The following is a 14,345-nucleotide window of genomic DNA, read 5'->3' as shown; positions in this document are numbered from 1 at the left end:
GAGCCTCACCGCATATCAATCGGGGTGCGAGGCGAGGGATGGGGCGGGAAGGCCCCAACGGCTAGACGGAAGAGGCTTCAGGGCCACCTCGGAATGGTCCAAGCATCGGACGCGCTTGGGGCGACTGCCAGTGCCAACCCCTTATCCCGCGATGCGTCCGATACACAGATGGTTCCAAGGCGGCCGAGGAGCCTCACCGCATAGCAATCGGGGGTGCGAGGCGAGGGATGGGGCGGGAAGGCCCCAACGGCTAGACGGAAGAGGCTTCAGGGCCGCCTAGGAATGGTCCAAGCATCGGACACGCTTGGGGCGACTACCAGTGACAGCCCCCTATCCCGCGATGCGTCCGATACGAAGATGGTTCCAAGGCGGCCGAGGAGCCTCACCGCATAGCAATCGGGGTGCGAGGTGGGGGATGCGGCGAGATGGCCCCAACGGCTAGACGGAAGAGGCCACAGGGCCGCGTCGGAATAGTCCAAGCATCGGACGCGCTTGGGGCGACTACCAGTGACAACCCCTTATCCCGCGATGCGTCCGATACGAAGATAGTTCCAAGGCGGCCGAGGAGCCTCACCGCATAGCAATCGGGGTGCGAGGTGGGGGATGCGGCGAGATGGCCCCAACGGCTAGACGGAAGAGGCTGCAGGGCCGCCTCGGAATAGTCCAAGCATCGGACGCGCTTGGGGCCACTACCAGTGACAACCCCTTATCCCGCGATGCGTCCGATACGAAGATAGTTCCAAGGCGGCCGAAGAGCCTCACCGCATAGCAATCGGGGTGCGAGGTGGGGGATGCGGCGAGATGGCCCCAACGGCTAGACGGAAGAGGCCACAGGGCCGCCTCGGAATAGTCCAAGCATCGGACGCGCTTGGGGCGACTACCAGTGACAACCCCTTATCCCGCGATGCGTCCGATACGAAGATAGTTCCCAGGCGGCCGAGGAGCCTCACCGCATAGCAATCGGGGTGCGAGGCGAGGGATGCGGCGAGATGGCCCCAAAGGCTAGACGGAAGAGGCTGCAGGGCTGCCTCGGAATAGTCCAAGCATCGGACGCGCTTGGGGCGACTACCACTGCCAACCCCTTATCCCGCGATGCGTCCGATACACAGATAGTTCCGAGGCGGCCGAGGAGGTGGGGGATGCAGCGAGATGGCCCCAACGGCTAGACGGAAGAGGCTGCAGGGCCGCCTCGGAATAGTCCAAGCATCGGACGCGCTTGGGGCGACTACCAGTGACAACCCCTTATCCCGCGATGCGTCCGATACACAGATAGTTCCGAGGCGGCCAAGGAGCCTCACCGCATAGCAATCGTGGTGCGAGGTGGGGGATGCGGCGAGATGGCCCCAACGGCTAGACGGAAGAGGCTGCAGGGCCGCCTCGGAATGGTCCAAGCATCGGATGCGCTTGGGGCGACTACCACTGCCAACCCCTTATCCCGCGATGCGTCCGATACACAGATAGTTCCAAGGCGGCCGAGGAGCCTCACAGCATAGCAATCAGGGTGCGAGGCGAGGGATGCGGCGAGAAAGCCCCAACGGCTAGAGGGAAGAGGCTTCAGGTCCGCCTCGGAATGGTCCAAGCATCGGACGCGCTTGGGGCGACTACCAGTGACAACCCCTTATCCCGCGACGCGTCCGATACACAGATAGTTCCAAGGCGGCCGAGGAGCCTCACCGCATAGCAATCGGGGTGCGAGGCGAGGGATGCGGCGAGAAGGACCCAACGGCTACACGGAAGAGGCTTCGGGGCCGCCTCGGAATGGTCCAAGCATCGGACGCGCTTGGGGCGACTACCAGTGACAACCCCTTATCCCGCGACGCGTCCGATACACAGATAGTTCCAAGGCGGCCGAGGAGCCTCACCGCATAGCAATCGGGGTGCGAGGCGAGGGATGCGGCGAGAAGGACCCAACGGCTAGACGGAAGAGGCTTCGGGGCCGCCTCGGAATGGTCCAAGCATCGGACGCGCTTGGGGCGACTACCAGTGACAACCCCTTATCCCGCGACGCGTCCGATACACAGATAGTTCCAAGGCGGCCGAGGAGCCTCACCGCATAGCAATCGGGGTGCGAGGCGAGGGATGCGGCGAGAAGGACCCAACGGCTAGACGGAAGAGGCTTCGGGTCCGCCTCGGAATGGTCCAAGCATCGGACGCGCTTGGGGCGACTACCAGTGACAACCCCTTATCCCGCGACGCGTCCGATACACAGATAGTTCCAAGGCGGCCGAGGAGCCTCACCGCATAGCAATCGGGGTGCGAGGCGAGGGATGCGGCGAGAAGGACCCAACGGCTAGACGGAAGAGGCTTCGGGTCCGCCTCGGAATGGTCCAAGCATCGGACGCGCTTGGGGCGACTACCAGTGACAACCCCTTATCCCGCGACGCGTCCGATACACAGATAGTTCCAAGGCGGCCGAGGAGCCTCACCGCATAGCAATCGGGGTGCGAGGCGAGGGATGCGGCGAGAAGGACCCAACGGCTAGACGGAAGAGGCTTCGGGTCCGCCTCGGAATGGTCCAAGCATCGGACGCGCTTGGGGCGACTACCAGTGACAACCCCTTATCCCGCGACGCGTCCGATACACAGATAGTTCCGAGGCGGCCGAGGAGCCTCACCGCATAGCAATCGGGGTGCGAGGCGAAGGATGCGGCGAGAAGGACCCAACGGCTAGACGGAAGAGGCTTCGGGTCCGCCTCGGAATGGTCCAAGCATCGGACGCGCTTGGGGCGACTACCAGTGACAACCCCTTATCCCGCGACGCGTCCGATACACAGATAGTTCCAAGGCGGCCGAGGAGCCTCACCGCATAGCAATCGGGGTGCGAGGCGAGGGATGCGGCGAGAAGGACCCAACGGCTAGACGGAAGAGGCTTCAGGGCCGCCTCGGAATGGTCCAAGCATCGAACGCGCTTGGGGCGACTACCAGTGACAACCCCTTATCCCGCGACGCGTCCGATACACAGATAGTTCCGAGGCGGCCGAGGAGCCTCACCGCATAGCAATCGGGGTGCGAGGCGAGGGATGCGGCGAGAAGGACCCAACGGCTAGACGGAAGAGGCTTCAGGGCCGCCTCGGAATGGTCCAAGCATCGGACGCGCTTGGGGCGACTACCAGTGACAACCCCTTATCCCGCGACGCGTCCGATACACAGATAGTTCCGAGGCGGCCGAGGAGCCTCACCGCATAGCAATCGGGGTGCGAGGCGAGGGATGCGGCGAGAAGGACCCAACGGCTAGACGGAAGAGGCTTCAGGGCCGCCTCGGAATGGTCCAAGCATCGGACGCGCTTGGGGCGACTACCAATGACAACCCCTTATCCCGCGACGCGTCCGATACACAGATAGTTCCGAGGCGGCCGAGGAGCCTCACCGCATAGCAATCGGGGTGCGAGGCGAGGGATGCGGCGAGAAGGACCCAACGGCTAGACGGAAGAGGCTTCAGGGCCGCCTCGGAATGGTCCAAGCATCGGACGCGCTTGGGGCGACTACCAGTGACAACCCCTTATCCCGCGACGCGTCCGATACACAGATAGTTCCGAGGCGGCCGAGGAGCCTCACCGCATAGCAATCGGGGTGCGAGGCGAGGGATGCGGCGAGAAGGACCCAACGGCTAGACGGAAGAGGCTTCAGGGCCGCCTCGGAATGGTCCAAGCATCGGACGCGCTTGGGGCGACTACCGTTGCCAACCCCTTATCCCGCGATGCGTCTGATACACAGATAGTTCCGAAGCGGCCGAGGAGCCTCACCGCATAGCAATCGGGTTGCGAGGCAGATTATTGGGAAGGGAACCCCCTGGGATGCGGCTCAAGCAGTGCCCAAAGGGACTGGAATGCGGAATCACATCGAGAGACCCAAATGCTATACGAGGGCTCAAATCGAATTATCGATTTGGCCACGACATGGACGCATCGGAACGACTACCTTTGCCGAACCACTCGCAATTGCATCCATACCGAAACCAATAGACATTTCCGTTAGAGCCCTCGCATAGCATTCGGGAATCTCGCATGCCCCTCTAAATCGACCAATGCTGGCGCTCAATGAAAATCCGAGCGCTACCACCGTTCGAGCGCCAGCATTGGTCGAGTTAGAGGGGCACGGGGGAGAATGCTCCAGTCAACACCTCCCCTATATAAGTTATTTGTCCGATTCTCGCACAACCGTAGTCTGCCTCGTCGAATCAAACAACGGTCCCAGATTCCGACTTCCGTTCCGTAGAGACCCAAAAGCTAGATGGAGGCTCGCAAGAAAGAGAGTCGGCGCATAGCAATCGGGTTTCTCGAACGTTTAGGGACCGAGCTCACTTGCGGATAGGGCAAAATCCGCCAAGCAACCCAAAAGCTAGACGGGGGCTCGAATCGAATCGCCTAGGCGGCCACAACAACGACGTGTTGGATCGACTACCAGTGCCAAACCATTCAGCAAGACTAGTCTGTGTCGAGGCCGGATAGAGATTCTCAGAGAGCGCCCGCATAGCATTTAGGAGACCTGCCGCGTCCCTCACACTCGACAAATGGTGGTGCACGTTTATAAATCCGAGCGATCCCAACCCTTTCAAGCACCAACATCGGTCGAGATAGAGGGGCACGGAGGGGGCTGCGTGAGACAACACAGTCCCCTATATAAGTTATTTGTCCGATTCTCACACATCCGAAGAATGGTCATCAAATCGGACAACAGCCCAAACTTCCGACTTCCGTCCCAGAAAGCCCAAGAGCTATCTAAAACGTTCATGGCCGGAACTCGATCGCGGCTATACCAGTCCGCCAAGCAACCCAAAAGCTAGACTGGAGCTCTAGTCGAATCACCTCTGTGGCCATTGCAAGGACGTGTTGGAGCGACTACCATTGCCGAACCATTCCGCAGGTCGAGTCCATACCAAGGCCGCATAGAGATTCACGATGAGCTCCTGCATAGCAATCAGGAGACTTGCCGTGTCCATCACAATCGATAAATCCTGGTGCAAGATTTTTGCATCCGAGCGCTCCAACCAGTCGAGCACCAGCATCAATCGACATAAACGGGCACGGGGGGAGGATGCTCGAGAACACTACCTCCCCTATATAAGTTATTTGTCCGATTCTCAAGCAGCCGAAGTCTGGTCATCGAATCGGGTCAAAGACCACAACTTCCGACTTTACCCACAATGCAAGTCATCGAATCGAACATCGGCCCCCGAGTCGGACTCCATGCGTATGTCAGGTCATCGGACCCAAATTCCGCCTTCCTGCGCATGGCGGGCCATCAATATCAACTCGGTCATCGGACCCAAACTCCGCCTTTTTGCGTATGGCACGCCTTCAAATCGGTCATCGGACCCAAATTCCGCCTTCCTGTGCATGGCGGGCCATCAACATCAACTCGGTCATCGGACCCAAATTCCGCCTTTCTGCGCATGGCACGCCATCAACTCGGTCATCGGACCCAAATTCCGCCTTCCTGCGCATGGCAGGTCATCGGACACAAATTCAGACCTCGCCAATATGCCTACGTATCGAATCGGTCATCGGACCCAACTTCCGACTTCATCCATACTGTAGGGTCTTTGAGGTTGGCGCGGTGCGCTCAACCCAGGGAGTCGACCCATCGAAGCATACACCTCCCCTATATAAGCTATTTGTCCGATTCCCACACCTGTGTAGTTTGCACCTCTGACCAGGACATCGACCCCAACTTCCGAACTCGACTGCAACGACGGCACCAGCGCCTTGGTGCGCACCTTGCGACGCACAGTCCCAACATTCGCCTTCCTGCACATGGCAGGTCATCGGACCCAAATTCCGACCTCGCGAGTATGCCTACATATCGAATCGGTCATCGGACCCAACTTCCGACTTCATCCATACCGTAGGGTCTTTGAGGTTGGCGCGGTGCGCTCAACCCGGGGAGTCGACCCAACGAAGCATACACCTCCCCTATATAAGCTATTTGTCCGATTCCCACACCTGTGTAGTTTGCACCTCCGATCAAGACATCGACCCCAACTTCCGAACTCGCCTCCAACGACCGAACCAGCGCCTTGGTGCGCACCTTGCAACGCACAGTGCCAACATTCGCCTTCCTGCACGTGGCAGGTCATCGGACCCAAATTCCGACCTCGCGAGTATGCCTACATATCGAATCGGTCATCGGACCCAACTTCCGACTTCATCCATACCGTAGGGTCTTTGAGGTTGGCGCGGTGCGCTCAACCCGGGGAGTCGACCCAACGAAGCATACACCTCCCCTATATAAGCTATTTGTCCGATTCCCACACCTGTGTAGCTTGCACCTCCGATCAGGACATCGACCCCAACTTCCGAACTCGACTAAAAAGACCGCACCAGCGCCTTGGTGTGCACCTTGCAACGCACAGTGTCAACATTCGCCTTCCTGCACATGGCAGGTCATCGGACCCAAATTCCGACCTCATGAGCATACCTACTAATCGAATCGGTCATCGGACCCAACTTCCGACTTCATCCATACCGTAGGGTCTTTGAGGTTGGCGCGGTGCGCTCAACCTGGGGAGTCGACCCATCGAAGCATACACCTCCCCTATATAAGCTATTTGTCCGATTCCGACACCTGTGTAGTTTGCACCTCCGCTCAGGACATCGACCCCAACTTCCGAACTCGCCTGCAACGACCGAACCAGCGCCTTGGTGCGCACCAAAAGTGCGCACTTTTGGAGGGCACTTTTCTGCGCTCCAAAGGTGCGCACTTTTGGAGGGCACTTTTTGGAGGGCACTTTTCTGCGCTCCAAAGGTGCGCACTTTTGGAGGGCACTTTTTGGAGGGCACTTTTCTGCGCTCCAAAGGTGCGCACTTTTGGAGGGCACTTTTTGGAGGGCACTTTTCTGCGCTCCAAAGGTGCGCACTTTTGGAGGGCACTTTTTGGAGGGCACTTTTCTGCGCTCCAAAGGTGCGCACTTTTGGAGGGCACTTTTTGGAGGGCACTTTTCTGCGCTCCAAAGGTGCGCACTTTTGGAGGGCACTTTTTGGAGGGCACTTTTCTGCGCTCCAAAGGTGCGCACTTTTGGAGGGCACTTTTTGGAGGGCACTTTTCTGCGCTCCAAAGGTGCGCACTTTTGGAGGGCACTTTTTGGAGGGCACTTTTCTGCGCTCCAAAGGTGCGCACTTTTGGAGGGCACTTTTTGGAGGGCACTTTTCTGCGCTCCAAAGGTGCGCACTTTTGGAGGGCACTTTTTGGAGGGCACTTTTCTGCGCTCCAAAGGTGCGCACTTTTGGAGGGCACTTTTGTGCACTCCAAAGGTGCGCACTTTTGGAGGGCACTTTTCCTGTGCTCCAAAGGTGCACACCTAGGTGAGCACCTTCGACCACACCTTGTAGCACACCAAACTCTGACTTTCGACTTCATCCGCAATGCAGGGTCTTTGAGGTTGGCGCAATGCGCACAACCAGGGGAGTCGACCCATCAAACCCAACACCTCCCCTATATAAGCTATTTGTCTGATTCTCATACATGCGTAGCCTGCAGGAGCAATTAGGACATCGACCCCAACTTTCGGCTTCTAAACGAAAACAAGGTCTTTGAGGTTGGTGTAATGCGAACAACTAGGGGAGTCAACCCATCAAACCCAACACCTCCCCTATATAAGCTATTTGTCTGATTCTCATACATGTGTAGTCTACAGGAGCAATTAGGACATCGACCCCAACTTTTGACTTCTTAACGAAAACAAGGTCTTTGAGGTTGACGTAATGCGCACAACCAGGGGAGTCGACCCATCAAACCCAACACCTCCCCTATATAAGCTATTTGTCCGATTCTCATACATGTGTAGCCTGCAGGAGCCATTAGGACATTGACCCCAACTTTTGACTTCTTAACGAAAACAAGGTCTTTGAGGTTGGCGTAATGCGCACAACCAAGGGAGTTGACCCATCAAACCCAACACCTCCCCTATATAAGCTATTTGTCTGATTCTCATACATGTGTAGCCTGCAACAACGATTAGGACATCCACCCCAACTTCTGAATTCGTCTGCGTTGACCGCACCAAAGGTGCACGCCTTGGTGCTCACCAAAATCCGACTTCCGACTTCTTCTGCTATGCGGGGTCTTTGAGGTTGGCGCAGTGCGCACAACCAGGGGAGTCAACCCACCGAATGCAACACCTCCCCTATATAAGCTATTTGTCTGATTCTCATACATGCGTAGACTGCAGCAATGATTAGGACATCCACCCCAACTTTTGACTTCTTAAACAAGACAGGGTCTTTGAAGTTGGTGCAGTGCACACAACCAGGGGAGTCGACCCATCAAACGCAACACCTCCCCTATATAAAGCTATTTGTCCGATTCTCATACGTGTAGTCTGCAGCAGCGATTAGGACATCGACCCCAACTTCCGAATTCGTTTGCATTGACCGCACCAAAGGTGCACGCCTTGGTGTGCACCCTGGAGTGCACTTTGGTGCTCACCTCGGTGCACACTTTGGTGTGCACCTCGGTGTGCACCAAAGGTGCGCACCTTGGAGCGCACCAAAGGTGTACACTTTGGAGCGCACCACATAGGGTCTTTGAGAGGTTGGCGCAGTGCGCACACCAAGGTGGGTGTTGAGGTGCGTGCCGAGGTGGGTGGGTGCTAGGGTGCGCTCCATGGTGGGTGCCAGGGTGGGTGCGTGCTAGGGTGGATTCCAAAGAGGGTCATAGGGTGGGTGCCAAGGTGGGTTGGTGATATAGTGGGTTCAAAGGTGGGTACTAGGGTGGGTTCCAAGGTGGGTCACAAGTTGGGTGCCAGGATGCGTGGGTGTTAGGTTGGGTGCCAAGGTGGGCTCCTGCGTGGGTGGGTGCTAGGGTGGGTTTCAAGGTGGACGCGAGGGCGGGTGCCAAGGTGGGTAACAAGTTGGGTGTTAGGATGGGTGAGTGCTAGAGTGGGTGCCAAGGTGGGTGGGTGCTAAGGTGGATGCCAAGGTGGTTCACAGGGTGGGTGGGTTCTAGGGTGAGTTCCAAGGTGGGTCACAGGTTCAGTGCTAGGGTGGGTGTCAAGGCGGGTGTCGAGGTGCCTGGGTGCTAGGGTGTGGATGCCAATGTGGGTCATAGGGTGGGTACTAGGGTGGGCTGCAATGTGGGTGCCAAGGTGGGTAACATGCTCGGTGGGTTCTAAATTGGGTGCCAGGGTGGGTGTGCACCCACCTTGCCCGAGGTGGGTGCCAAGGTGCCAGTGTGGGTGGGTGCTAAGGTGGATGCCAAGGTGGGTGAGAAGGTGGGTGATAGGTTGAGTGGTAGGATGGGTGGGTGCCAAGATGGGTCACAGGGTGGGTGCAAGGGTGGGTAGGTGCTAGGGTTGGTGTCAGGGTGGGTGGGTGCTAGGTTGGGTTCCAAGGTGGGTGCGAGGGTGAGTGTCAAGGTGGGTCACAGGTTAGGTGCTAGGATGGGTGAGTGCTAGGGTGCAAAGGTGCCAGGGTGGGTGCTAGGATGGGTCGATGCTAGGGTGAGTGGCAAGGTGGGTCCACAAGTGTCAAGGTGGGTGCCGAGGTGGGTGCCAAGTCGGCGACTGCTATGGTGGATGCCAAGGTGGGTCACGGGGTGGGTGCCAAGTTGCTAGGTTGGGTTCCAAGGTGGGTGCCAACGTGGGTGCTAGGGTGCGTGGGTTAAAGGGTGTGTCACAACGTGGGTGCCAGGATGGGTGCGCACCCACACTGGCCAAGACGGGTGCGGGTGCAAGGTTGGGTTCCAAGCCCGGTCACAGGCTGGGTGCTAGGATGGGTGGGTGCCAAGGTGGGCACCAGGGTGGGTGCACCCACCCTGGCCAAGGTGGGTCACGGGGTGGGTCCTAGGGTGGGTAACGGGGTGGGTACTAAGGTGCGTGCCAAGGTGGGTCATAGGGTGGGTGCCAAGGTGGGCACCAGGGTGGGTGTGCACCAACCCTAGCCAGGGTAGGTCACGGGGTGGTTGTCGGGGTGGGCGTCAAGGAGCCAAGGTGGGTGGCAAGTAGCCAAGTTGCGTGCCAAGGTGGGTGTCGGGGTGGGTGCCAAGGATCCAAGGTGGGTGCCAAGGAACCAAGGTGGGTGTCTGGGTGGGTGCCGAGGTGGGAGCCAGGGTGGGTCCCAAGGTGAGTGCAAAGGTGGGTGCCAGGGTCAAGGTGAGTGCCAATGTGGGTTCCAAGGTGCCAGGGTCAGGGTGAGTGCCAATGTGGGTTCAAAGGTGCTAAGTTGGGTGCGAGGTTGGGTGCGAGGGTGGGTGGGTGCCAAGGTGTGCTAGGTGGAAGCCCGGGTGGGTCGGCATCCCATGGGTGTCGAGTTGGGTGCCTGATGGGTGCTTCTTGTCAAGTTTTAGTCGTCGGGACTCATTTCGAGCCTTAGAGGTCGTTTCTTGTCCGGTTGCCCTGTCTTCGACCTGGGAACCCAATTTTGGTCCTCGGGTCCCATTTTTTTTTGTCTCGCATCCCACTTTTGGCCTGTGGCCTTTTCGGGGTCGATTCTCGTTTTGGGCATCAGAGCATGTTTCTTCTCCTAAAACCCAATATTTGTTTATTAAGTCTCGGAACACATTTTTGTTCTCGTGGACCCATCATGGGTCTTGGAACGCATTTGTGGTCCTTGGGTCCCATTTTGCATCCCGAAACTTGTGTTTTGGTGCTTGATCCCTATTTTGGGTGCCCACCTTGCACCAAGTGCGCACCCGGGGCAAACCGAGCGCCTTGGTGCACCGGGGCAAGATCGAGCGTGCACCCGAGGCGCCCCGAACATGCACCAAGGTGCACTCGGCCCACATGTGAGCGCAGGTCGTTGCGCCCGAGGTGGTGTGTGGGCACCGCGTTGCAGACGGGACACTGCACGCACACGACGCCCCCTCCAGGTGCACGCACGTAGGCCGGGCCGGGTGCACACCCGACGCCCTAGCAAGGTGCGCGCACCCGGGCAGGGCTCACACTTGGCGAACGGGGCGCACTTCGCGAGGGAGGGTGTGCACCTCGACGGGGGTGGGTGGCCGGGGTGGATTCGCACGTGGGTCGCGGTTTGCTAAGTACACACTGCGACAAGCTCATAACGGGTGCGATCATACCAGCATTAGTGCACCGGATCCCATCAGAACTCCGCAGTTAAGCGCGCTTGGGCCGGAGTAGTACTGGGATGGGTGACCTCCCGGGAAGTCCCGGTGTTGCACCCTTTTTTAGTTTTTCGCCGGGCGTCGCAATGCTATTTGAATAAACCTTTTGCCCGTTTGCGTTCTCGTCGGGGCCGGGCCGGGCCGGGGTGCGCTGCCCGCACTACCGCGCGCGCGGGGGCGACACCGAGCGCGCACCCGAGGCGCCCCGAGCACACAGGCCACGGTGCAACCCGGGCGTTGTGCGCGCACCCCGGTGCGCCCGAGGTGCTGCGCGCGCACCCAGGTGAAATCGGTGTGCACCTCGGCCAGTGCGCGCTCGGTCGAGTCGCGCACGTTGGCCAAGGTGCACGGTGATGTTTCTTACTCTAAGGTTCCGCACCAGACGCCCGGGACAGGTGAGCGAAGCTGGGCGGGGCTGGGTGCGCGGCCGGGGCAGGTGCACGCAGCTGGAGAGAGCTTTGGAGCACACTTCGGAGCGCACCAATGATGCGCTCCATTCAAAAGTTTCCTGAAAAGGCAAAAAAAGTTGAGATTATAGAATTTCCCACTTGAGAGATTGTAAAAAAAAAAAATTTAAAATGAAGGAAACGCGGGTGCCAAGGTGTGCGCAGCCCAGCCAAGGTGTGCGCACCAAGGCGCCCACCCTGGCGAAGGTGCACGCAAGGTGCGCACCCGAGGCAAACCGGACAATTAACCCAACTTTCGACTTCGCGCGCACCTTGGAGCGCACTTCGGAGCGCTCCTTGGTGCGCACCAATCTTGGGCACCTCGGAGTGCACCATGGCGCCCACCAAGGTGCGCACCCGGGGCAAACCGAGCTCCGACTTCGTGCGCACCTTGGAGCGCACGAAAGGTGCGCACCATGGCGCCCACCAAGGTGCGCAGCCCAGCCAAGGCGTGCGCATCAAGGTGCGCACCCTGGCGAAGGTGCGCACCCGGGGCAAACCGAGCTCCGACTTCGTGCGCACCTTGGAGCGCACAAAAGGTGCGCAACCCAGCCAAGGTGTGCGCACCCCGGTCAAACCGAGCTCCGAATCGTGCGCACCAGAGGTGCACGCCATCGTGCGCACCTTGGAGCACACTTCGGAGCCCTCCTTGGTGCGCGCCGATGTTGCGCACCTCGGAGCGCACCCGGGGAAAACAATGCAATTAACCCGACTTTCGACTTCGTGGGCACCTCGGAGCGCTCTCGGGTTCGCACCTCGGAGCACACCGAGGTGCGCACCTTTGATGCGCTGCCTTCACCAATTTCCAGAAAAGGCAAGAAAACATTGAGAAGGTGTGCGCACCGAGGTGCCCACCCTGGCGAAGGTGCACGCGAGGTGCGCACCCGGGGCAAACCGGGCTCCGACTTCGTGCACGCCGCACCTTGGAGCACACTTCGGAGCGCTCCTTGGTGCGCACCAGGGCGCGCAACCCAGCCGAGGTGCCCACCCCGGCGAAGGTGCACGCGAGGTGCGCACCCGGGGCAAACCGGGCTCCGACTTCGTGCACGCCATGGTGCCCACCGCGGCGAAGGTGCACGCGAGGTGCGCACCCGGGGCAAACCGGGCTCCGACTTCGTGCACGCCGCACCTTGGAGCACACTTCGGAGCGCTCCTTGGTGCGCACCATGGTGCCCACCAGGGCGCGCAACCCCGCCGAAGGTGCACGCGAGGTGCGCACCCGGGGCAAACCGGGCTCCGACTTCGTGCACGCCGCACCTTGGAGCACACTTCGGAGCGCTCCTTGGTGCGCACCATGGTGCCCACCAGGGCGCGCAACCCCGCCGAAGGTGCACGCGAGGTGCGCACCCGGGGCAAACCGGGCTCCGACTTCGTGCACGCCATGGTGCGCACCGCGGCGAAGGTGCGCACCCGGGGCAAACCGGGCTCCGACTTCGTGCACGCCGCACCTTGGAGCACACTTCGGAGCGCTCCTTGGTGCGCACCAGGGCGCGCAACCCAGCCGAGGTGCCCACCCCGGCGAAGGTGCACGCGAGGTGCGTACCCGGGGCAAACCGGGCTCCGACTTCGTGCACGCCGCACCTTGGAGCACACTTCGGAGCGCTCCTTGGTGCGCACCATGGTGCCCACCAGGCCGCGCAACCCAGCCAAGGTGTGCGCACCAAGGTGCACGCGAGGTGCGCACCCGGGGCAAACCGGGGTCCGACTTCGTGCACGCCGCACCTTGGAGCACACATCGGGGCGCTCCCGGGTTCGCACCGGCGTTGCGCACCGTGGTGGGCACCTCGGAGCACACCAAGGTGGGCAGCGAGGTGCGCACCTTTGATGCGATGCCTTCACTAATTTCCATAAAAGGCAAAAAAAAAACGAGATTTTAAAATTTCCGTTTTGAAAGATAGTGAGAAAAAGGGAATGCTGGTGCCATCTTGAGCCCGCCCTGGTGCGCAGCCCAGCCAAGGTGTGCGCACCAAGGTGCCCACCCTGGCGAAGGTGCGCGCCCGGGCAATTAATCCAACTTCCAACTTCGCGCGCGCCAGGGTGGGAGCGCACCCAACAACCGGGCCTGGGAAGAGCCAATGCGAGAAACCCCACCAAACGCTCTGACAAAAAAAGAGGGGGCGCTCCAGTAACCCCACTTCGGAGCGCACCCTGGGCAAACCCAGCCAAGGTGCCCACCCCGGCCAAGGTGCAGGCGAGGTGCGCACCCGGGGCAAACCGGGCTCCGACAACGTGCATGCCGCACCTTGGAGCACACTTCGTAGCGCTCCCGGGTGCGCACCTCAGAGCACACCAAGGTGGGCAGCGAGGTGCGCACCTTTGATGCGCTGCCTTCACTAATTTCCAGAAAAGGCAAAAAAAAAAGGAGATTTTAAAATTTCCGTTTTGAAAGATAGTGAAAAAAACGGAACGCGCGTGCCATCTTGAGCCCGCCCTGGTGCGCAGCCCAGGTAAGGTGCCCACCCTGGCAAAGGTGCGCACCCGGGCAATTAACCCTACTTCCGACTTCGTGCGCGCCAGGGTGGCAACCGGGCCTCGGAAGAGCCAATGCGAGAAACCCCACCAAACGCTCCGACAAAAAAAGAGGCGGCGCTCCAATAACCCCGCTTCGGAGCGCAGCCGGGGCAAACCCAGCCAAGGTGCCCACCCCGACGAAGGTGCACGCGAGGTGCGCACCCGGGGCAAACCGGGCTCCGACAACGTGCACGCAGCACCTTGGAGCACACTTCGAAGCACTCCCGGGTGCCCACCGGCGTTGCGCACCGTGGTGGGCAGCGAGGTGCGCACCTTTGATGCGCTGCCTTCACTAATTTCCAGAAAAAGGCAAAAAAAAATGAGATTTTAAAAT

The 14,345-nt window shown here is 59.8% G+C and overlaps 1 non-coding gene across 1 annotated transcript; it reads left to right on the top strand.

Moving 5' to 3' along the window:
- The first annotated feature begins 10,995 nt into the window (after nt 1-10,995).
- Nucleotides 10,996-11,114, top strand: LOC131872531 (5S ribosomal RNA). Its single transcript, XR_009370671.1, has one exon. It is a non-coding gene; the product is annotated as a 5S ribosomal RNA (ribosomal RNA).
- Nucleotides 11,115-14,345: the final 3,231 nt, after the last annotated feature.

This window comes from Cryptomeria japonica, unplaced genomic scaffold, assembly GCF_030272615.1.
Source record: "Cryptomeria japonica unplaced genomic scaffold, Sugi_1.0 HiC_scaffold_640, whole genome shotgun sequence".
Lineage (NCBI taxonomy): Eukaryota > Viridiplantae > Streptophyta > Pinopsida > Cupressales > Cupressaceae > Cryptomeria > Cryptomeria japonica.
This window is presented reverse-complemented; position numbering and strand designations above follow the sequence as displayed.